The following is a 24,988-nucleotide window of genomic DNA, read 5'->3' as shown; positions in this document are numbered from 1 at the left end:
CTAACCAATACTACAGCAAATCACTGAAATAAACAAAGGACAAAATTTAACCCAGGGAAGGAAGTTTTCAAGTGGATATCTGTGGCATTAGCATGAGGAAGGAAGAAGAGTCATGAGCAGATACCACGAGCTATTTTGAGATCTGCGGAGGTGAACGTGGCCTGGAACTGTGGGAACCCAGGCGTCCGTGGCACAGGGACAGGCCACCTCAGGTGGCAGGGACCTGGGTGAAGAGATGGGACTGCTGGGTGGGAACCCAGGTAATAGGCTTCCCATGTGGCAACAGGAAGCTGCCAGGGATGCTGCATGTGCGGGCATAAACCCAGAGTTCAAGTAGCAATAACATATACCATCATTTCCTTGACTCCAAGGGCTTTTCCTCCCCACATTTCAAGTATCCTGAAACAAAATGTACCTTAAATCAATATCAAAAGCCATCTGAGGAGCAAATGGGAAAGAAGTTAATTGTGGGGCAACAGTAGCTGCCTTCACCCATGTCAATTTAGCTATGAGTGCAAAGTACCTATAACTCAGGGGGTGTTTGTTGTTGCTTCTTTCTTTTTCTTTTTTTTTTTAACACACTTAGAAGCCATGGAAGATAATGCTAGGTTTTTACCCAGTAGCCAATTTCCCTTTCTTTTTTTTTTTTTTAACGTTTTTATTTATTTTTTGAGAGACAGAGACAGAGCACGAGTGTGGGAGGGGCAAAGAAAGAGGGAGACACAGAATCTGAAGCAGGCTCCAGGCCCTGAGCTGTCAGCACAGAGCCCAACGCGGGGCTCGAACCCACAAACTGAGATCGTGACCTGAGCAGAAGTAGGCGCTTAACCAACTGAGCCACCCAGGCGCCCCAATCTCCCTCTCGTTCTTAATAATAGAAGGCTGGTATTGTTTAGGAAAGCAATGTGCTCTGCTACAAAAACTTGTTTTACCCAGACTCCTCTGCAGCCAGGGGTCATGACACAGAATGAGACAGAAGGCAGATGTTCTCGGGAAGGCTCTACTTGATGAATAAAACCACAAAGCCCAATTTGTCCTCTCTCCTCTTGCAGAAATGCAGAAGTAGTGCCTGGAGGTGCAGAAACCATTGTGCAAATGTGAAAACAAACGCCATATGCTAAGGATGGTCAAGCAGAAAGACAGGAGCTTGGGTCCTTGATATTTTATAGCTGCCACACCAGTCTTGCGCAGCCCACTCTAAACCTTTCTGTATTAGACAAATAAACATTTAATTGCTTAAGCCACTCGATCAAAGTTTTTCTATAGCCTGCACTCAAACACAATGCTACCTGAAGAAATTCTTAACTGCTACTTAAAATGTCTTCAGAAATACTATAGTATGATGGATTGAAAATAAAAGCTATTACTGCCTAGCAGAGCCTAGAAATAAATGCTGTAAGACATAAATTTAAGTGAAATGAATATTTGTCACTGAATAAACATGAATTTTCATTATTTTCTTCATAAAACAACCACAGGAAAAAAAAAGAAAAAAGAAAAGAAGTCGTTGGACCCAAAACAGGAAGATATCTACAAAAGCATTAGAGTTAGATTTTATTACGTTATTCACACACACACACCATTACACATCATCCAAAACAACTAAAGGGAACAAGCGCTTCAAAATCTCTTAGGCTAGATAGATCATGGGAAGGCAAACTATGGCCCACGGGCTAAATCTAGCTCACAACAGGTTTTGTATGGACCATGGCCCCAAGTGGGATACTTTTAAATGTGGCTGAAAAGAAAATAAAAATAATAGTATCACATGACATGTAAAAAATACATTAAATGCAAATTTCAGTGTCCATAGATAAAGCTGTATCGGAAGATAGCCACACCCACTCATTTCCATACTAACTGTGGCTGCTTTGGCCCTGACAAAGGCACGGTAGAGTGCTGCAACAGAGGCCTCATGGTTCCCAAAGCCTAAAGAAAAAGTCTGTCCTTTACAAAGTGTGCCAACCCTGGGCTAGACCACAGATCTCCATTTCCGGCTCAAAGTTCAATTCCTTAGTGAGGCCTTCCCTGACAACCAGATTTTACATTTTTACCAGTGGCACTCCATACACACACACCCCCTCTCCAACTCCCTACTTCCCTTCAAGGCTTCATTTTTCACCATAGCACTTAGTATCTGATATACTAGTGGTGTTTTCAGTGTTTTCTTTCTTTTCAGTATTTCCTTCTCTACCTGCCCTAATAGAATATAAATTCCATGGGGTGAGGGATGTTGTCTGCTGTTTTGTTCATTGCTGTACCTCCAGGGCCTAGGATGGTGTCTAGCATATAGCAAACACTCACCAAATAGTTGTTAACAAATACACAGGAACTTCACACATGGAAGGGCTGGCGTGACAGGAAGGCTTCATCCTGACTCAGCCATGTTGGTTCTCTCATCGTTTACCTTACATATCACCTCCTTGGAGAGTCCTCTCCAACCACCTTAGCTGAAGTTTTACTGTCTAAATCTATTACAATTTTATTTACTTATCTGTGTACTTGATTTTATGCTCATCTCTCTCCCCACAATGTCACTTCTGTAAGCAAGAGACTGGCAACCAAGAGGCGTTCAGTAAATATTAACTGAATGGATGATTAAAGAATTATCACCCCAGCCCTGACATCAAAGATTTCCAGGTGATGTTCAAGAGATCAAACTGAGTTGGTAATTTAATTTAGGAACAAATGTAACTGAAGTTTAGCCAAAAAGGAATGTAGATCAAATGCCAGTATTTCTCAATTAATGCTAAAGCTGTATGATTTTAAAAAGCAGTGTCTCTAGGACGCTACATGTAACTGTAAATTGCCTAAATAATTCAGAACAATCTGTAGACCCTGAATGTGAAAAAGCTTTCCTTTAACATTGACAATGATATTGAAGAAGAAAGTTGTATGTGACTATACATTTAAATAAATGCTGTTGTCAGTTCATTTCAAAAATTGCAAGTGCATAATGTAGTGTTTTGTTTGGCCCAAATGTTTTAATTAAACTGCTGATATATTTGCAAATTGACGGCAATTGCGAGCTAAGCAAATAGGTCAGTATTTCCCTGACTCTGCTTCCAACTGCCACGATAGGATTCTATCACCCCCACCCACTTCCCCCAGTATCTCCAGCAGCTCTGAAGCAAGTTTCGAGGCAGCCATCTTGGTCCAGCTGCTTCAATAAATGGTCTGAATGTGTTCCCCTCAAAATTTGTATGTTGCAACCTAACCTCCAAGGTGATAGTATTACAAGGTGGGGGCTATGGAAGGTGATTAGTTTACTAGGACAGGACCCTCATGAATGGGGTTAGTGTCCTTATAAAAGAGACCCGAGAACATCCCTACCACTTTCTGCCATTGAGGACACAGCAAGGAATCCGCAGTCTGCAACCAGAAGAGGGCTTTCACCAGAACCCAACTGTGCTGGCAACCTGATCTTGGACTTCCAGCCTTCAGAACTGTAAGAAATAAATTTATGCTGCTTGTAAGCTACCCAATCAATTTTGTTACAGCAGCCCAAACAAAGACAATGAACCTTTACCCTTTCAACTCCAAATCCTGGGCCTGCTGAGGACCCCAAAGCCTGTACCCGCGCCTTGGTAACCTACCCCCACAGGCGCCTGGGTGATAAACTGTCTGGGCTGGTGCTGCTGAATTGGCTGACCTGGCATGAACACTCAGTGACCCGTGAAAATCTTAGTGAAGATGTTTGTAGCTCTTTCACTGGCAACCTCCTGGCTCCAGGAATCCCTAGGGACTGGATCTGCGGCCAGGCTAAATAAATTACATTGTACTTCAGTTAGATTTACCCCTACTCTGTGGCACTTTTAAGTAAACTTGCACTCCTTCACTCTCTCTTCTTGTCGGATTAGTTCTTTCCCAGATGGCTGACAATTTATGTAATTAAGTAGCCCTTCCAGAAGAATCCTTCCATATGCTTCTAGGCATGCCTGGTCATGTTTGAATTCTGGGGTATACACAGCTGTTGCTGCACCTTGGGACCTTGAGAGTCACTAGCAAATAACAAGAAATAATCAATTTGAATAAGATAGTTGTTTTTTTAATTGAGATTTAATGTGCACAATTGTGGGAAATCAAGTTTAAAGACAACTAATTGTGGTAAATCAAGTTTAAAGACAACTGAAGTACAGGCGGATGACAGCAAGGAAAACTGGGGGCGAGAGGGGAGTGTGTATTTTTGAGTTAGACTGTCTGGGTTTTCACCCTGGCCCTATCTGTTGGGTAGCCTTGGAGAAATTACAAAGCTTCTCTCAGCATTAGTTGCCATATCTGTGAAATGGACCCAGTATCTTTTTGCATAGGTTCATTGGGAGGATCAGATACAAAAAGAGCTAAGCAATCGCAGGCACTTGCTCAATTGTTCCATTCATTCAAACACACGAGCTTTTCTTTCGTGGCCCTAGATGGGGCCCTCTGCCAAAAACATGAAATGACTTTTGGGTACTTTCAAAGGTTTTAGGTATTCAATGTAACAGTTCTTTATTTCACTTACTTTCACACTTCAAATACACATTTTTCTTTTTTCTGACTTACAGCAGATGTAGGACTCATTAGGACCTTTTATGTATCTCACATGGAAAAAGTCGAAGGCAGAGGAAGAAAACCAAAAAGTAAAAATTTTCTTAGAACAACACAACTTACAATGGAGAGACTGGACTAAGGGGAAGTAGAGGGAGGGCTCTTAGACAACCCGTTTCTACTATGGAGGGAGAAAAGGACTGATGACCTTTCCCTTGTAAGAAGACCCTTGCTACTTCTAGCAATTAAGCAGAGTATCTCAAAGATACATAATTTCATGGCAAATTCTTTAACAGTTCACTGTTGGACTCACTAGGCATTCTATTGTCATAAAGAGGATGCAAATGACAGAAAGTATTATGGCAGACACTGGACCAGTTACCCCTTTTCTGTGAAGGCCAAAGTTCCAGAGGGAGACACAGAATCTGAAACAGGCTCCAAGCTCTGAGCTGTCAGCACAGAGCCCGACGCGGGACTCGAACTCATGGACCACGAGATCATGACCTGAGCCGAAGTTGGACGCTCAACCGACTGAGCCACCCAGGCGCCCCCCAGCCACTCTTGTAGCTGGGCAGCTCTGTGACCCAGATCTAGCCCCTGAGGTGTGAGCCAAAGTCTGCTGGGTAAAGCTTCTGGTCAAGGCTTTGCTCTCCTGCTCAAGCATATGGATTCAGGTGTTAGGCCCTTTGTCCCTGCCCTTCCACCTCCTTTCTGCTTGGAACCTCAGTGTGAGGGCTAGAGACGTGCTGGCAGCTTTTCCGCCATGAGCCAGTAAGCATCAGGAAAAGGCCAAGAGAATGCTAGAAACACAAGCCCTGAACAAATCAGCCTCCAGAATTACAAAGAGAGAAAACTTCCGTTCTTTTGAGATCTCATTGGCCATGTTCTCCCTTACCTGCAGGTGAACACAGTCCTAACGAGAACGCTCACCGCTAAGGTTTCATTGTTGGGGAGTAGGGCAGGGTGTAGAATAAACCCCAATAAGCCATCTGCTAACCGTCAACATTCTAACACTGTTTAACTAAACAGGAAGTTACACATAAAGTACTGTGTGTCTGCTGTCTATTGCAGTTTATCTTACTAGAAAGCAAATACCAGGTTACCAAGCCAAAGATAGCAGTGCGAGAGGCTGTCTAGCAAGAGATTGAAACCGGAGTTTTAAGGAATCTGAGTGTCAGAAAGAGATGGATTATGCAACACAGGACAAATTTTGAAACAACCAGTATTATATGTTGTATTTTAAAGCAATAAAATTTTAATGATGGAAAAACTTGTGCTTTTTCACCTACGTACCATTAGCACAATCCATGCTACTCAACAGGCACTCAGTATGTTTATATTACACACAGAAACATTACTGAGTTTGAATAAATACCTTTAACATATTTGCTTTTGAATCAGTCAACATTTTCCGTGCTGTTTTCTTAACCAATTTGCATTAGTTTCTTTTTCCTGTTTTTGTAAGTCATCTTTGCAATATAAGTATTTTTTTATTTAAAAAAAAAAACACCATAATCTCATCATCCTGAAGTAATTATTTCTTATAGTACCTTCCAAGGACACAACATTTAGAAATATACTTCATAGGGGCGCCTGGGTGGCTCAGTAGGTTGAGTGTCCAACTTCGATTCAGGTCATGATCTCACAGCTCGTGAGTTTGAGCCCCACGTGGGGCCCTGTGCTGACTGACAGCTCAGAGCCTGGAGCCTGCTTCGGATTCTGTGTCTCCCTCTCTCTCTGCCCCTCCTCCACTCATGCTCTCTTTCTCTCTCAAAACTAAACATTAAAAAAAAAAAAAAAAAGAAATATACTTTATATAGTTGCCATAATAACATACACATTTGGGGTAGGATGTTTCAGTTTTATTACAAATATTTTGTTTTTATAATCTCCATAGTTATCTTATTGCGTGCATACATTCTATTAAGTACTTTAATGTTTAGAACGTTATCCTACCATTGGAAATTTAAGTGTGTTCCAAGGATTTTTTTTTTTTAATTAAAGAAAACTTGGGGCACCTGGGTGGCTCTGTCGGTTACACATCTGACTCTTAGTTTCAGATCAGGTCACAATCTCATGGTTCATGGGTTCAAGCCCTGCATCAGCACAGAGCCTGCTGGGGATCCTCTCTCCCTCTCTCTTTCTGCCCCTCCTCTGTTTGTGCTCTCTCTCTCTCTCTCTCAAAATAAATAAATAAACTTAAAAAAATTAACAACTTTTGCATGACCGATGAATGGAATCAGAAAAATGATTACCGCTGTTCTTTAATTATAATGGTGCTCATCCTCCATCTGCATCTATGTATTTTTGGGTAGTTACCTTTTCAACAATGACAACTGTTACAGCAGACCTGCAAATTGTAGTATTGATTGTTAGCTCACGTTGTTCTCAGTAAGAAAAACTGTTTCTGATGGGAGAAAAATAATTTTTTATCATTAAAAAATAAAATTAATAATATTGTTTGAACTGTGCCCATGACATTTATTGCTATTTTGTGGACATTTTATGATTTACATCTTTTATTGGCATAGGAGCATATACACAGCATTTAAAATACACACATATGGGGATATGTACTCAAAGAATTTTTAAACTTTTTTTAATGTTTATTTTTGAGAGGGAGAGAGCGACAGCGAGAGCGAGTGAGCGCAAGTGGGGGAGGGACAGAGAAACACACAGATTCCGAAGCAGGCTCCAGGCTCTGAGCTGTCAGCACACAGCCCATCGTGGGTCTTGAACTCATGAACCGTAAGTTCATGACCTGAGCCAAAGTCAGACACTCAACTGACTGAGCCACCTAGATGCCCCTCGAAGAATTTTTAAATTATTATTGGGGTATGTGATCAAAAAACTTTACGGACTACTTCACTTAAAAAAAACCGTTGGCGGGGGAGGCGCCTGGGTGGCTCAGTCGGTTAAGTGTCTGACTCTTGAAAGTTACCAGACTGATAAAGAAATTGTAAAAATCTAACCTGAGCTTCACTGTAAATATGGCAGCACACTATACTGCTAATATATTTTCTATGGGTTAACATAAATAAGACATGGTGCTAAATCTAGACTCAGAAAAGACAGGAATATAAGCATATACAATTGAATCAGGCGAGGGAGAGAAATCTTAACATCTGGGCAATATCCTTTATAATCTGTTTTTTCTTCATACTAGTCCTTTTGCCCTTGAAGACATCACATACTTCCATGACTTCAAATCTCACCTGTAAGACTTAGAAATATATATCTAAACTATATCTAAAACTTGCATTTCAAAATTGGCATCTTTCACAAGAGTCAATCCCCCCCCAGTTCCAGAGCCTTTCTGGAAATGTATGCTTAAATGTCCCACCATCACCTCAAACTTGATGGCTAAAACAGAACAAAAACAATGTTGTCACAAAGTCAACCCACCAATCCACCCTTTTCCCTGAACTTTCCTGTTTCTATCAACAAAACACCACTTTGTTGATGACTCATCCTGACAGGAGAACTGCCTATACAAGTCCACAACTTAACGTCATTACAAAAATAACCTACCTAAATGAAAACCACACACTCTGTTATTGAACGAGATGAAGGGAGCCTCTCTTGTGCTCAGCTGGGTAGCACTAAAAATGGGACAGTGTAAAGAATAAAGAAGGTGGGTGGTAAGTATGGCCAAAGCAAGCTTGGCTCTGAGGTCTGTGAGGGGCCCTGGTCCATCTGGGACTTTGCTCATGATGCTTAGAACACTGTGATAAAGATGCCAAGGGCAGTGGCCTGATCCTCATTTGGGCCACTTAGCTCTGAGTCATGAGCTAGTCCTGGACAGACAGAAATGGATGGATCGGTATCACCTTGGACAAGTTCCTTATTCTATCAAAGCCTTAGTTTCCTCATCTGTGAAATGCAGATCATAATTCAGCTCAGAGGATAGCGATGAAAATTAAATGGCATAATGCTCACAGAGTTGTACACGGCCCACCGAAAGAACTCAGTACATGTTTTAGTTATTATTATAACTTTTATTCTAGGGCCACGAACCTCATTCTCTATTCTGTTCTTTAGCAAGTATATTCTGCTAGTCAACTGGGGATACCTGGACCCAGTACAACTCCACAGCCACCTGGCTTCTCTTTCTCCATTCGTTCCTTGATTCACTTGTGTTCATTCCGCAGGGATATTTTGAAGGTCTAGGAGGTGTCAGGCCTGTACCAGGCCTGCCTCTGCCTTACTTCAGCTCATTTGCAAGTGAGCTGTGAGTTACAGGAAGTTAATATCCAAACTATAAAACTTGATTCAAATGGACGATCCACTCTTTAGGATTGTACATTTTAGTAAGAATGGGTTTCCCTTTAAATATGAACATGCTTTCTCACCAGTAGAACATGCTCTTTGAGGGTTTATTTTCCACACAGGTTCATGTTCATGCACATGCTCCCATCCTTGCCTGGGCAGCAGGCTACAGCGGACTGAGAGGGATGAGCACAGAGGAGACCCTTGCACAGGGGCTTGTGGTGAGCAGAACAGAGTTCCACAAATAGATGCTATTCATTGTTGTGTGCTCACAAGAGTAACCTTTTTGATTTTCCCATCTCTGCTGCATACAGGAACTGAGAGGAGGAATGGGAAAGTTAAAATGACAAAGTGGAACAGGGAGAACAGGAGATTTCAGCCAAGGTAAGAACTGACAGATGTCCCCACACTATACTCTCAGACTTAAAGTCAGTACCGGTGTATTTGTTTTTAAACTGGTGGTCAATGTCAATTTAAACACCTTTTTATTGTGAGTCATAGTTGTCTCTCTTTTGGAATCACAGATTAAGATCAAGAAGTTCATGTGTAATTAAATCCAATCACTTCATTTAGTTCCCTAACTGAAACTTAGGAAGGGTGTCAGAGTGTACGGTCTACTGTCCTTCAGTTGAAATAATTCAGAACAGATGAGAGAGAGGTTGCCACTGCCCTGCCACTGGCAGAACAATTGTTTCCACGAACTTGGCTCTAACCACCATTAACGAAAACGTCACCCGTACGTATTTCCTGATTGGGAACAAATATTTTCAGAATAGCTTAGTCAACTCCTTTCACATTCCGGATCATGGGCTGGTGAGATATTATTTGCTTCTAATTCTTGGCATAATTTTAAAAGATAGGCTGAGTAGGACAATACTAGGACTCAATTAAAATTTAAAAGATAAGTCTGTAAAATCTGCCACCTTAGGCTTAGTCGTTTCATTTTTCAAAACCATGCTTACATGTTTAATCCCACACGATTACTTGTTCATGTTAAGAAACTAAACCAGTATCTTTCCCAGCCCCCCTCCCTCTCTATGACTGCTCCATCAGGAGCTCCAACAGCCAGACCTTCCTCCAGTTTCCTACTAACCATGAAGTCATCACCTCCCTTCTTTCCTTCAGCTGCTAAGTCCTTCAAATTCTACTCCTCCTCCTATCTTTCCTATTTCTCCCCATTTCTAAAGGGCCTATTCTGCTGCTGGCCAGACAGTAAAATTCTGGGAGTCTCCCAGAATTTTACTGTCCTACCCACTCCTACCCTTCTAAAGGCAGACAAGAGTGTTCTTCTCAAGCACCTATCACTATCTTTTCAGAACTTTAGAATTCCTCATTGGCTCTTGATAAACACTGTAGAAAGACAGCTACACAGCGTCACACTCTTAGATTTCCAGGCCTCTCACCTTCAGAATCCTGGAATCTTGAAGTATACTGGATCACACATAATGCCTTCCAGCCAGAGAACCTCAGCTCACACCCTAGACCCTTTGAGAACTGAATACAGCCTGTAATCTCTTCTCTTACCATCTCTTTTCCCTAAATTAGGCAAGTTGACCTTGTTTGGCAAGACTTCTACACACATCTGAGTCCAAACACCTTGCTTACATCTTTATTTTTTACCTTCTCAGACATTTTATACTTTTTGTAGAGCTACACACATATTAACACATATTGATGTCACTTACGGTATTAGCTGTGTGTAGCACATCTCCCAAGAGAACTATCCACATAGCATATACTCAAATATCATCTGATATGTTGTCTCTGGGGCTTGTGGGAAAGAACAGATTCTAAGGGGAGGACTGGGTGCTTAAGATTTACTCACATTTCAGAAAACCAGAAAATTCAGAAGATCTTAGTGATGGTACCACTGCCCACTTACCTGCCCAACACAGAAACCTGGACTTCATCTTTGATTCTCCCTGATGATGCAATTAATCAAGTCATGGCCTTCCTTCTTTCAAATTTTTTCTTGAACCCATCCACGCTTCTCCATTTTCACTCCTACTAGCTCATACCAAGTCATCGTCTCTCATCTACAGCTTCCTGTGTCTTCTCGTAGCCAGATTTCCTTAGCCAAACCGCTTTTCGCAAAGAAGCTAGTATTTTTATTAAAGTATAAACCTAATGGTTTTATATCTCTGTTTAAAAACCTCTCAGTAACTTCCCATTAACCTTGAGATGAAAGGAAACTTCCATGCCCAGGCCCACAAGGCCCACCTCTCTGGCCTCATGCCCCTCCTCCCTCCCCCTGCAGCAATGGCTCTCGACCCATAGGTACATCTAGATCACCTGGAGCGCTTGTCAAAACAGATTGTGGGGGCTCCTGGGTGGATCAGTCGGTTAAGCGTCCGACTTTGGCTCAGGTCATGATCTCGCGGTTTGTGGGTTCGAGCCCTACACTGGGCTCCCTGTCTGTGTGACAGTTCAAAGCCTGGAGCCTGCTTCGGATTCTGCATCTCCGTCTCTTTCTCTACCCCTCCCTGTCTCATGCTGTCTTTGTCTGTCTGTCAAAAATAAATACACATTAAAAAATTAGAAAAAAAAAAACTTGTATTACTTAGCAAGGTGAGGCCATAATAAAACATTATCAAATGGAATGAAAGATGTGGTTGGTTTGATTTTATTGTTTTTACATTCTCTATCAAGATTACATGTTTAGTTCCTTAAAGAAAAAAGTCAGTCAAGTATAAAATATGAATTCAGAATGCCACTATTTTATAAGACTATGAAAATTACACACAATTGCTCCTACACGTGCCTATTAATTAGAGGATACTACATAGAAGAGCTAGTCTAGCAAAACTTGCTATAATAGTCAAAATCCTCTGTAGTAAGGAGGAAATCCTGCTGAGGACAGTATTTTCCACAGGCAAGAATCACCGGCCTTCAGCCAAAAGCCAAGCTGTTATCGATGGCAGGAGATACTACTCCATACACACTGTGTTGTTGTTTTTTTTAATGTTTTTATTTATTTTTGAGAGAGAGAGAGAGCGTGCACGCACAAGTAGGGGAGGGGCAGAGAAAGAGGGAGACACAGAATCAGAAGCAGGCTCCAGGCTCTGAGCTGTCAGCACAGAGCCTAATGTGGGGCTCGAACTCATGAACCACGAGATCATGACCTGAAGTCAGACGCGTAACCGACTGAGCCACCCAGGTGCCCCCACACTGTGTTTTTGAATATGTTATTCTTGTTTCCACATCAGTTAATCCTCAATTGTGTAGAAAGTGATCCTAAGAGATGATGGAGAAACTACTGCCACTTAGGTTTGAAAAGCAATTTGGGGGACACCCGATCGTTTTCACAATTACATTTTATAAAGGCATCATATAATTAGTCCACATTTCCTTTGTAGGCACAAACTCATACCTCTATGAGAAAGTCTGGATGCTCTTACCTACATTCTGTGCACCTGTCCTATGTTGGGTTGACCATGTCATCAGCTCAATCCTCCTTCTTTGGGCTACCGAGGAAAGCTATGTGCCATTTCTGCTAAAAACTCCAACCATCTAGCTTCAGCCACACATTTGATTCAGTTTCAGTCCCACACAACTGCCACTGGGAGCTCTTATAGCTTTCTCAAATCTCCACAGGCATGCACCTTTCCCACAGATGACCCTAAGTCCTGCATCAGGTAAGATGAAGTCTTAAAGAGTACTTCCAAATTGTGGTGTTTCCACCTCAAATTTCTCTGTATCTTCAGCCATATAATTCTCCATTCCATCTTGACTCACGAGAGTAAGTGGTGAAATTAACAAAGGAGAATAAGAGAGAAAGAGAATCTGGGGGGGTGGGGGAGAAACAGAGAGGGAGCGCGCCATCCACAGAGAGCCAGAAAAAAGAAAAACCAAAGTCTCCTTAAAAGGTAAAAGAGTCTTTGTTTACTCACAGATGTTTATGAGACCTTGTGGAGACCTTGCAATGTGCTAGGCTGCCCTAGGAACTAAAGGAATATAGGTGACAAAACCAGGTCTCTAATTTGCTGCAGTGCATAGTCTAATGGGGGAGGGGGGAGTGGAGGAAGATAGGACTTGTTAATAACTAACTTTCATACGAAACTGGCAGTCATGAAGGGGTGCCTAAGGAGCCAGGGCAGTACTATGTGGGAAATGTAGGGGGCAAGGCCATGAAGCTCAGGGATACGTATGCACAGAACAAAAGCCCAGTATCAGAAATCTGAAAAGAAGGAATATACGGGGCGCCTGGGTGGCTCAGTCGGTTCAGCGTCCAACTTCAGCTCAGGTCATGATCTCACAGTTCGTGAGTTGGAGCCCTGCGTCCGGCTCTGTGCTGACAGCTCAGAGCCTGGAGCCTGTGTCGGACTCTCTGTCTCCCTCTCTCTCTGCCCCTCCCCCACTTGTTCACGCATGCGTGTTCTCTCTCAGATAAACATTAAAAAAACAAATTTAAAAAGACTTAAAAAATAAAATAAATAATCAACAATAAAAAGAAGGACTATAAATTAAATGGCTCCTAGGATGATAGGGGGAAGGAGCCTCCAGGTGGGTATTCTATGGGAAGGTAGAGAGAAAGGAAATGGAAGGCAAAAGATAGGGGCAACAAGGGGACAGAGGTAGGAACAAATAAGCTACTTTCTCCTGGAATTAGAGACTGTGGTTTTCTGGATAATTGAAAGCTCATCCCTTCAAACACAAATTTATTTTGACTTTATTTTAAACTATTTTTAGTTTAGAAATCTTTCTAAAAGGCACCACATGGGTTCCTGCATTGTTTAGCAGAATACATCAAAGCAAAACATGCCAAACCTGATTTAATCTGTTCTGGATGAAGAATCATCATTATAATCCATTTTTCGTACTTTGATGTGGTGTACTGACATTCTCAGGGCCCACTTATGTGTAAAAGTCTGTTATTTTACTCTATACCAACTAGAGCCTGCAACTGTGCTTCTGGAATTCTCCAGTTCTGCCTCCAGGAGGCAGCTGTCACTTCTCAGAGCTTCCCTTGGTGACTCGTCAATGGAGCTGAGAACACTGCTGTGGCCTCTGTCACTCAGTTGTCTGAGGTGAGGCTCTGAAGGGCAGACCCCCGGGCCCACAGCCCAGCCCCAGCCCCAGAGTATGTGGAAGAGGCCCCTCTGCTTCCTGCCAGGGCTCCAGCTTCATTCCACATGGGGGTTCTAGAATTCTGATACGTGCATAAGGGAAGTAATACTATAATAAAATTATCTCTAATAACATCGATTCTTCATGCCACATATTTAAGAAGCAGTGAAATACAGGTATCCCCAGTTTTTGAAAGTTCACACTATGCCACTTCACTTCTATGAAAGACCTACATTAGTACCTCTTTTCACTAACTGAAAGGAATCCAAAGACGATTTTCACCTTTATGAAAAAGGCAAACGGCGAAAACAGCATTCAGCAGTTGTTTTGCAGGAAGCCTTTACAGAAGCAGAAGGCACCCCAGCAGCGAGACCAGCACCCCCAAGCTCCTTCCCCGGAACTACATACACTCAGCAGCTCAGCATCAGGCCGCCACAGCTTTGAATCGTGAGCATCTGTGCTTTAATCTCTCTTTATTTTGTGCATCTGTTAGCAAGATGTGTCGTATCAAAAAAGCCTAAGAGAGGCTACTTTTTAGGGTTTGGGAACACTCAAAGTTTTTTCACATAACTTAATGGTAATTAATTAATTGCTTCTTCGCTGTATGCCATTTCAGCTTATGAAAAGTTTCATAGGAATGCTCTACTTTGGGAGAGTGGAAGAAAACCTATAAATCCTGTCCCTCACGGCCTTTTGTTTTCCAAAGCAGACTTCCAAGTACATGTTCCATACCAATCCCACTCCCACATGGTCCTGAACTCTTGAAAAGCTTGATATTTGATGCAGAAGCTACAGAAACAATATTTCTTTTTCATTCATTCAATAAATGCTACATGCCAAGTTTTCTAATAGGAAACCATTGAGGTATAAAAAGATGAATAGAACAGCCCTGACCTCCAAGAACTTAGAACTTGTAGTTCAAAGAACCTGGGTACAAGATAATTCTAACCAAGGGTGGGAACGTGTTGAGGCCCCAGGACAGCAGTTCCACAGGCTGCACCGTGGAGGGCTGCTTCTACAGCCAAACTGGAGGGAGGAGAAAGGGAGGCCAGGGGAAGACTTCACCGGGAAATGGGAGGGCTTCAAAGAAAGGAGGGGGATCTGGTCACAATGCAGGGTGAGCACAGGCAGAGCAAATGTTATGAAAAAAGGCACAGAAGGCAGAAGGTAAAAAAGCCTAGTGTATTTATATAGTAGTCAAAGGAACAGAGAGAGAAAATGCTGCAAAGGTAGGTGAGAATCACATCACAGAGGGCCCAAAATGCCAGGCCAAAAAGCTAAGCCTTGAAGCTGTAAGCTGAAAGGAGGCAAGAAGATTTTTAGAAGCTCTCTGCACCTAACACACAGACTTAATCTTGTTAAAAGGATGAAGCCTATTTCTCCCCTTTAATGGAAAAGGAATTCAAAAAGTGAATTATTAATCATCTCACCCCTGTTAATTATTTCTTAAAACCAAGCTTGCTAATAAAACAGTTCTGTGGAATTAAGTACAGTGCTTCCGTTTGTCTTGATCTCACACTATAGAAAATACATACAGGTGGAAAAGGAGTCGTCTAGTCTAAAACAAAGGGCAGCACAGATATACAAATCAAATTCACTCTTTTGACAAAAAAGAACAGAGAGGGTAACATCTATTCCAGTTCACAAGCTTATACAAAATATTTTAGGGGAAAAAAACTTAGTTTTCCACTTTATTTAAGTGAAATTTTAGTGAATAAAAATAAATGAATTTTATTTCTTTTTATTTAAGTGAAATTTTCTAGAATCTTAAAAACAGCCACCTTCCCAACTCAAAAGAAGATGCTATTTTTCTGTCTAGCACTGATATGACTTTCTTTGTCCTCATCCAAATAAATATACCTGCCCTTGAGACTTACCTACAAGATAGATAATTTCAGCATTATATTCCATATGATTCTGTATTGCCTCTGTTTTCCACGTTCATCTTATCTCCCCAGTCAGATTAGTTGTTATCTGGGATGGGAAAGGACCATGCCATATACTCATTCTGCATCCTGAATATGATCAAACACTTGTGCAATATAAGGTACTCATAAATATATGGGAACTGATTAACCAAATTAATTTCTAAAATATATATCCTTAAAGGCTCAATTCTGTATTATTCATATTGGTTCATATGTGGAATACAAGAAAAAAATTAAAAATTCAAAGCTAGAAGAGGTCAACAGAAGGATCTAAACCAGTTCTTAATAAGTATCAACATTAGTTATTAGAGAGATGCAAATCAAAACCACACTGAGATAACACCACACACCCACTAAAATGGTTATAATAAAAAATGCAGACAATAACAAGTGTCGGTGAGGATGCAGAGAAACTGGAACCCTCATACATTGCTAGTAGGAATACAAGATGAATAGCCACTTGGGAAAACAGCTTTGCAATTCCTCACAAGGTTAAACAGAGTTACCATATGAACCACCAATTCTTCTCCTAGGTATATGTCCAACAGAATTAAAAACATGATTACACAAATGTTCACAGCAGCATTATTCATAATAGGCCAAAAGTGGAAACAACCCAAATGTCCATCAACTGATGAATGAATGAACAAAATGTGGTATATTCAGACAATGGAATATTATTCAGCCATAAAAGGAAATGAAGTATTGATACATAGTATGACATACATGGACTTTGAAAACATTAAGTGAAAGAAGCTAGGCATAAAAGGCAACATATTGTGAGATTCCATTTATATAAATTTCCATAATGAGAAAATCCACAGAGACAGAAAGGAGATTAGCAGCTGCCAGGGGCTGGGGGAAGGAAGGAATGGAGTGACTGCTAATGGTCATGGGTTTCTTTCTGGGGTGAGGAAAGGTTCTGGAATTAGACAGTGGTGATAACATAGGAAATATACTAAAACCCACTGAAACGTAGAATTGAAAAGGGTGAATTTTATGGTATGTGAATTATATCTCAATTAAAAACAACAATAACAGCCTGATGAGAAACCTGAAGCCCAGAGAAGCTAAGTTTCTTGTCTAAAAACACAAAGCTGATTAAATGGCATCACTGGGGGGGTAAAAAAAGAAAAAAAGAAAAAAAAAAAAAAAAAAAAAAGAAGCCTGGCTGGCTCCGTCGGTAGAGCATGTGATTCTTGACCTCGGGTTTGTGAGTTCAAGCTCCATGTTGGACACAGAGCTTACAAAAACAAAAAAACAAAAAACAAAAACAAAAACACACACAACTATATAAAACAAACAAACAAACATGCCATCACCAGAACCAGATTCAGTCTCCCAACTCCCAGTGTAGTATTCTAGGTCCATGTTGCACTGTTCTAGAAATATTAGGACAAGCAGTGGAGACTTGAACAAGTAATTTAATGGCTCATACCACATCAGAAGAGAAAGATGAATGAAATGACCTCTTCAGTTCCTTCTAGTTTTAAAGCAATGTGAGTCTTCTCTTTGTAACCATTTCCTCTCTGCTACTATAGATTAGAGCAGAGGTTCTCAACCAGGTATGATTTTGCCCCCAGGAGATATTTGGGAATACATGGAGACATTTTTCATTGTCACAACTGCAGATAGAGGATACTCCTAGCACCCAGCAGGTAGAGACCAGGCATGCTGTTCTGTGTCTGCAAGGCACAGGATGACCCCACAATAATTACCTAGTCCTAAATGTCAACAGGGACACTGGTGATAAAACCTGGCATAGGGTGTGATCAACTTCATTTTTAAGCTTTTTCAGGAAGTTCTGTCCTAGAGTTTAATGACTTCAAGCAGCAGTTCTGAGATTAGAGTGACTGAGAGGTCATCACCAAGTACAGACAGGAAATAGACACTTTTTACTTCCTGGAATAATTAGGTTCCATAGAGTCAAACATTCAAATGCCACAGTAGTCAGGTAGTCAACATAAAGGAATAAAGTCAACAAGCACAAAATAACCATTTAGGACTATTATTTCCTTTTTTCCACAAAATAAAAAAAAAAGTAAAAAAAAAACAAAAACCTTTCACTGACTTCCATTCTTCATGAAACAAATAACCCTCTCAATATAATCTTGTGGTTTCCCACTTTTGATAAACATACATGCCAAAAAATACTTCCTACTATAGGCGAAAGAACAGCACAAGCTCAATAACAAATGGCTCAGAGTTGGGAAGACAGGGAGAATGGTAGGGGGTGTGGAGAACCCCAAGGGCACGTCATGATGAAGGGGCAACTTTGATGGTCCATGCCATGATGGAGTGAGGCAATGGGTGAAGAAATCTTCAGATGTCTCAAGAAGAGTAGGAATTCTAGATTGTGTATGTGGAAGAAAGACATCACCCAGTATTTAAAATCTTTGGCTCAAAACCACTTTAAAATACTGTGTTAACTCAAAAAAGAAGGGGTTCTAGCCTCTGCAACTAGACTGTGACCTCTAGCCTACACTAACCCTAAAAAACAATGTCAGTTTCAGGTCTTCCTACAGATGTGTTCCATCTAACTCAGAACCTATTGTCTAACTATAACAATAATCTTTTTCCTTAATTAAATCTTAATAGCTTATTCAGAGTTGAAGACTCACAAAAGACCAGAGAATTACTATAGACTTAAATGTAAATGAAATCCATAATATTATTTATGGCTGCCTCATCATTAAGCTCCAACAACTTTACAAGTGGGGGATACTGAGATCCAGAGAAGTTAAAAGACCTGCTAAGCCACTTTGCCACTTAGGAGCCATTATCTGAACCCAGGTCTTTCTACTTCTAAAATTCACATTCTTACCACTTATCATCTTGCTTGTATTACACAAATTTCTTCTACCAACTATGCTTATGAGGTTCCCTCAGTAAACTGCATGTACAGAATCTGTCTTAAAAAGAGGGATGGCTGACAATAAGCAAAGCACAAAGATTAGAATTATTAAACTGGGCAGATGAGGAGTATGAATGTACTCCCACTCCCGTGGGCCCCTCCTGCCTTCCCATGCATGGTGACTGCATCCCCACAGGCCTTCCTTCCCTCCCCTATAACCACCAACAGCCCTGCCTTTGGCCTCCTGCTTTCTACCCACTCTTTGCCTTGAATTCCGACCATAGGCTGCAATATACTAATAAACTCTTTCCACCCAATTATTTACAGGGAAGAAAACAAGGAATGATCAGCCCGTGGAGAAAATGTCTCCCAAGAACCGAGAATCCCAAGCAGGAAGAATGAGAGCACACACTTGTACCACCACCATTTGTCCCAGTAGATCTCATATTGCCCAAAAGGTCCCAAGAGATTAAATACCTCTGCCCTCGACCCCATCCCGGCCAACCTTTCCTTCTCCCACATCAGCTCATTACCTTCCCACTCATCCTGCTCCCTCCAGCTCAACAAATCAAGTCAGCTCAACTCAATCACACAAAGCAAGAGAGCTGCATTTGAGGTAAATCATGCATTTGGTTTCAGAACATTCAGTGAAATATTCAACTGTGTCTTCGGAGCACTGTCTGTTCCAATTTCTCTTTAACCTCTGACTCCTTCCTCTGGGACATGACCACTAGGAAAATGGATGGCACAAATCTAGTGTCTGGACTTTCTGGATTCTATGACAAGGCAAGTTATTTGAAATTTCTGAGCTTCAGTTTCCTATTCTACTAGTGAGAGTGAAGGGGGCGAGGGGATGAATATGAATGGCTACCATGCCAAGTTACTTTGAGGAATACAAATTAACAAACCTAAAGCCTTGAGTACTTCCTGCACATGGTGTGAATGGTAGTTGTTGTTCTTGTTACTATTAAAGTTATTCTGGGGGTGCCTGGGTGGCTCAGTCGGTTGAGCGTCCGACTTCGGCTCAGGTCATGATCTCACGGCTTGTGAGTTCAAGCTCCGTGTCGAGCTCTGTGCTGAACAGCTCAGACCCTGGACCCTGCTTCGGATTCTGGTGTTTCCCTCTCTCTCTACCCCTCCCCCGCTCATGCTCTGTCTCTCTCTCTCTCTCAAAAATACATAAACATTCAAAAAAATTTTTAATTATGAAATATTAGCTTTCCATTCCAACCATATTCCTTATATCTTTTTTTTTTTTAATATTTATTTATTTTTGAGAGAGACAGAGACAGGGCTTGAGCGGGGGAGGGGCAGAGAGAGAGGGAGACACAGAATCCGAAGCAGGCTCCAGGCTCCGAGCTGTCTGCACAGAGCCCGATGTGGGGCTTGAACCCATGGACGGTGAGATCATGACCTGAGCCGAAGTCGGACGCCCAACTGACTGAGCCACCCAGGCGCCCCTATATTCCTTACAGCTTTTATCAGTCTCTGCAGAAGCAAAACCATTGCTTTCATGTGCCGAGGACACTATGGCTACATTTACCTGCTCAACAGCTGAGTGGGTACCCCTGGAACTGCTCCTTAGCAGTCCTGCCCTTTCCCTTTTCTTTAGCTTGAGCTTACGCACTGTTATCCTAGCCTGTTTCTGGGTATCCAAGGCACAGGTTCTCAGTGGCCTCCAAGCAAGGGCTTTTCTTGTGGGTAATGTGGGATAAAAGTACTGGACAAAAATTCTTATGACAGGGAGGGGTTCAAATCTGGAATCACTGAACCAAAGGATCCTAGGCATGTTAATCGCCCTCAATATTCTCAGCTGAAAAATGGGTATAATAAACACAGTTTGTAGGGCCATTATAAGGATTAAATAACCTGTAGGAAAAATCCTACCACATTCTGGGCACAGGTGAACACTAACTTGTTCACCTGACCTTCCAGTGCTCCAAGGCTCAGCAAGGTGGACAGGCATATCTGAGGGTCCACCTATCCAGTGTCTTTCTCCTTTTCTGTCTCCACCAACTTTTCTCACAACCCCCCCCCCCCACCTCTTTTACCGCCACCTACCTGACCATCTGCCACAGAGGGAAGCTCCCCACAAACATTTCACTAGCATCAAGATTCAGTGTTCAATTTCACAGTCATGATAATCACTGTCTTCACTTTTATTAAACAGAGAGATCCTGGCCCTTCTCTACCACCCTCCCCCTAGATTTGGGGTGAGATGTTTGCAGAGAATATCATCTATCCATCAATTCAACTTGGTGCCTCATATTTCTTTTCCCTTTTACTCACAGACTCAAAACACTCTCCATTCATTTATGCATGGAAGAGCCGAAGATAGCACTGGCAAATACGTGGCATAAGCCCTGGTCCTCCCTCCTCTGGTGCCAGATCAGACATCAACAATCAATCACACTGTTTTCCAGCTGATCCCAGACAAAGCTCCAAAACCCCTCTCCCAGCTCTCCAGGCAGCCACCATCCATCAGTCAAAGCTGTCAGTTGAGATAAGATCTACTTGCTAAGTATAGGAAGACTTAAGTCAAACCAGGACTCTATATTCATGTATTAGGTACAGCAAAGAATAGTGACCAACTGCACAGTAGTAAGCACTCTGTAGGCAATGAATAAATATGTTCTAGTGACTTATGCACAACCTGCCATGCACCTATAAAATGTTCAAAAATTACAGAAGAACTCTAATAGGGTGATTTGTTTGGGGAATGACCTCAAATTATAACTCTTTTATATTTAAATTTACTAAAAACTCTAAAATTATGGAAATGCAAACTGGTGGAGCCACTCTGGAAAACAGTATGGAGGTTCCTCAAAAAATTAAACATAGAACTGTCCTACGACCCAGCAATTGCACTACTGGGATACAGGAGTGCTATTTCAAAGGGGCAGGCACATGCACCCCAATGTTTATAGCAGTGCTATTGACAATAGCCAAAGTACGTAAAGAGCCCAAATGTCTACTGACTAATGAATGGATAAAGAAGATGTGATATATATCAATGGAATATTACCAGCGATTAAAAAGAATGAAATCTTGCCATTTGCAACAACGTGGATGGAATTGCAATGTATTATGCTACGTGAAATAAGCCAGTCAGAGAAAGACAAATATGATTTCACTCAAATGTGGAATTTAAGATACAAAACACATGAACATAAAAGGAAGGGAAGAAAAATAATATAAAAACAGGGAGGGAGACAAACCATAAGAAACTCTTACTAAAGACAGAGAACAAATTGAGGGTTGTTGGTGGGATGTTGGGTAGGGGGATGGGCTAAATGGGTAAGGGGCATTAAGGAGGACACTTGTTGGGATGAGCACTGGGTGTTATATGTAAGTGATGAATCATTAAATTCTATTCCTGAAATCACTATTATACTATATGTTAACTAACTTGGATGTAAATTAAAAATAATAAAAAAATAAGAATTAAAAATAAGTAAATACTCTAAAATTATAGCAGCATGCATCCTTGACTTAGTAGGTACTATGTACTATATATAATTATTTGATGATTAAAGATTCAAGGTTATAATTTAAAATTTTTTTATTTTATTATATTAATTAAAAAGTTTTTTTATTAAGCCCCTGCCTTACCCATGAAACTATACTGACTCCCAATGATAGCTAATCCTTGGATGGGGCAGAAGGAGGTGCTTGGCTTGAATATTAGCTAACTAACTCCAGAATTAAATAAATCAGCAAATATTCAATCCAAATAGTTACTTTGACTAGTAAGTAGTTTATTTACCATAAAAGGTCAGCACAACCCAAAACTTCTGTCAGCTGGGGACCCAGGCTGATGGAGTGGCCAATTCCCATTCAAGGAACTATCATAACGAATATAATTAGGAAAGAAGAGAACTAGTAAGCTTCAAATCACATAGGAATGCCATGAATGAAGACCATACTCCCACTCCTTGTGTAACTCCAAAAAGAAAACAAACTCAAAAAAAGCTCAAAAGCTACATTGGTTGTGTTGCTTTAGGGGTTTTTTTTGTTTTGTTTTGTTTTGCTTTGTTTTGTTTTTTATATAGGATTGGTCTGCTGACTTTAACTGTATTTGCATTTACCAAACACCATTGAACTGACCTGTCAGCAAGTCACTTAATTGGGTCTCTCTTCTTCTCAGCCCTCCACTCCCAAAGCCACTAGGTCCAACATGACAAAAAGCCAATTCCAGATCTGAGTCATCACTGGTAGGATACAGAAGCACGTCCTGAAGTACCTAAAACCCTCTGCCCTCAGTCCCAGCCAGCATTCCATTTCCGGCTTCAGGAGTGCTGAAGCAATGCTGGCAGAGAGCCACAAGGGTCCCACAACAAGAGACACACCCTGATGTACATCGCGCCCTGCCCTTCTAGTTTCAGGGGTCAGTTCCAGGAAACCCCCTTTGGGGTTGTTCCAGGCACTGACCCAGCCCAAAAGAGTTCAGTACCTTTTAGGAATGAATAAGCTGTCAAGGGTAACAAAGGGAACCAGACCCAGTTCTAGTTTCCAGGGGCTGCACCAGCCTAAAAGGACCTGGGCTTGTTGGTAGGGGGACCCCTATCTGGCAGCAAGCATCTAGCAGAGCTTCGAGTCCTACAGCAAAGCAGTCAGGAGCCCAGAAGGTGCTTTTCCTAGGTCAGCTGATTGTTCAGAGTCTGGAAAAATTAATCAAACATGAAAGAAAGAACAACACTAACTTTTAGTTGCCATAGTTCCTGAGCAATTAGTCCGTGCTGGCAGATAAAACTCAGATAAGCCTATTTTTGAAAGAGGCCAGAAGGGAAGCTGCACTGGCTCAGACCACACAGCTGGGTTACAGCCGCTCCAAGGCTCCCAGTCCCCAAGCGCCACCTCTCGCAGCTGCCCTAGCCACCTCCATGCCAGGCAACGGTCTGTACTGGTCATTGCTGGTCTAAACAATCACTCAACAGAAAGGTTCCATGACATGTTTTTAAACTACCACTAAAAAGAGGACCCAAAGAAGACAACTGTATATGATTAGAAGTGGAAAATCTCCCTCAAATATTAATAAGCGTTTGCCAGTTCACAGGGAAAAAAGTTGTTTTCACTAAATTTCTCATTTAGAAAGCTAGGTCTTTTTTCTTTGTAACAGTGTAACAAAGCTAATCACAGAAAAATAATGTACCTAGGAATGTAATTTAAATGAGAATAACACGTTTCTAACTCACTCTGCAGCAAGGTAGCAGCCACTAAAGCAGCTCCTACTGAAAATTTGGGTCTCCTTTTAAGTTTAGAGTTTGGAGGGTGACTTTTTAAAAAAATGGACATTCAGCAATTAAAGCAATAATTTATTGGTCCCATTTTTTAAATCTGCATTTCAAAACAAAGTATTTTAAACTTTCATATATAATGATCCATAAGTCATGCTAATTTCTATTTTGGGAAAAATGAAACATTCACTAAGAATCTAGACCTTTTCTATTCTGTCACCCATTTCTAACTGTACTGGGGGGGAACATGATTCATTTCAACATTTTTATAAATTAAACATGAAAAACATCTAAAGAAGAAATATTTCTTAATTTGGTATCTCACACTGCTTCTTATGGAACTGGCATCCCCCCCCCCCCCCACTACAGTTGTTTTCCTTTCCTGTTTTTTTATTTTTTATTTTTTAATTATTTATTTATTTTTGAGAGAAAGAGAGAGAGCACGAGCAGGGGAGGGGTAGAGAAAGAGGGAGACACAGAGTCTGAAGCAGGATCCAGGCTCTGGGCTGTTGGCACAGAGCCAGACATGGGGCTCGAACCCACAGACCAAGAGATCATGACCTGAGCCGAAGTCAGATGCTTAACTGACTGAGGCACACAGGTGCCCCTTTCCTTTTCTGTTTTTGACCAAAAAACTGAAAAACACACAAAAGACAAGACTCAAATGTTCTTAAATTCCCACAATATGGAAACCACCTCAAATTTCATATTATAAATATTTGTCAAAATTTCATTTCCTCAAATAAATAGAAATGTTTTCTGAAAGTATTCCAATACAAATGGATAAAAAGCCCCTAATTTCATAAAAGTCCATGCCCTTGATTATACTTCTATTTCCAAGTTTAAAATATTATTGTAGAATGGGAAAATATCAAATTTGAGAAAGAGTAAAATGTACTACAAAACCTGAGGTCAGGTCTTCATCTGGGATATTGATAAATCTCCCTTTCTAGCAAGAGACCTTACACATGACTACAATTCCATACAATTCCACATCCAGCTGCTAACATGAAGATTCAAGAAATTTGCCTTCAGTCTTTCCAATTAAAGGGAGAAAATTCCATTAATTAGTCTATTTCAACACTCATATTCCATGCTGTTATGGG

General features: G+C 41.2%; 1 protein-coding gene and 1 long non-coding RNA gene across 2 annotated transcripts in view; one reads left to right on the top strand and one right to left on the bottom strand.

Moving 5' to 3' along the window:
- The window catches only part of SH3BGRL2 (SH3 domain binding glutamate rich protein like 2), a gene marked incomplete at its 5' end in the record, with an annotated part of 57,701 nt that overhangs the window by 26,413 nt on the left and 6,300 nt on the right, over positions 1–24,988 (bottom strand). The gene's annotated exons all lie outside the window — the stretch shown is intronic.
- Positions 1,862–21,470, top strand: LOC123608646. The gene is made up of 5 exons (XR_006717357.1): positions 1,862–3,448; positions 9,111–9,180; positions 14,197–14,310; positions 18,973–19,261; positions 20,937–21,470. It is a non-coding gene; the product is annotated as an uncharacterized LOC123608646 (long non-coding RNA).

Source organism: Leopardus geoffroyi, chromosome B2, assembly GCF_018350155.1.
Source record: "Leopardus geoffroyi isolate Oge1 chromosome B2, O.geoffroyi_Oge1_pat1.0, whole genome shotgun sequence".
In the NCBI taxonomy this organism is placed as follows: Eukaryota; Metazoa; Chordata; class Mammalia; order Carnivora; family Felidae; genus Leopardus; species Leopardus geoffroyi.
Note: the sequence above shows the minus strand (reverse complement) of the source record. Positions and strands in the feature narration are given on the sequence as shown.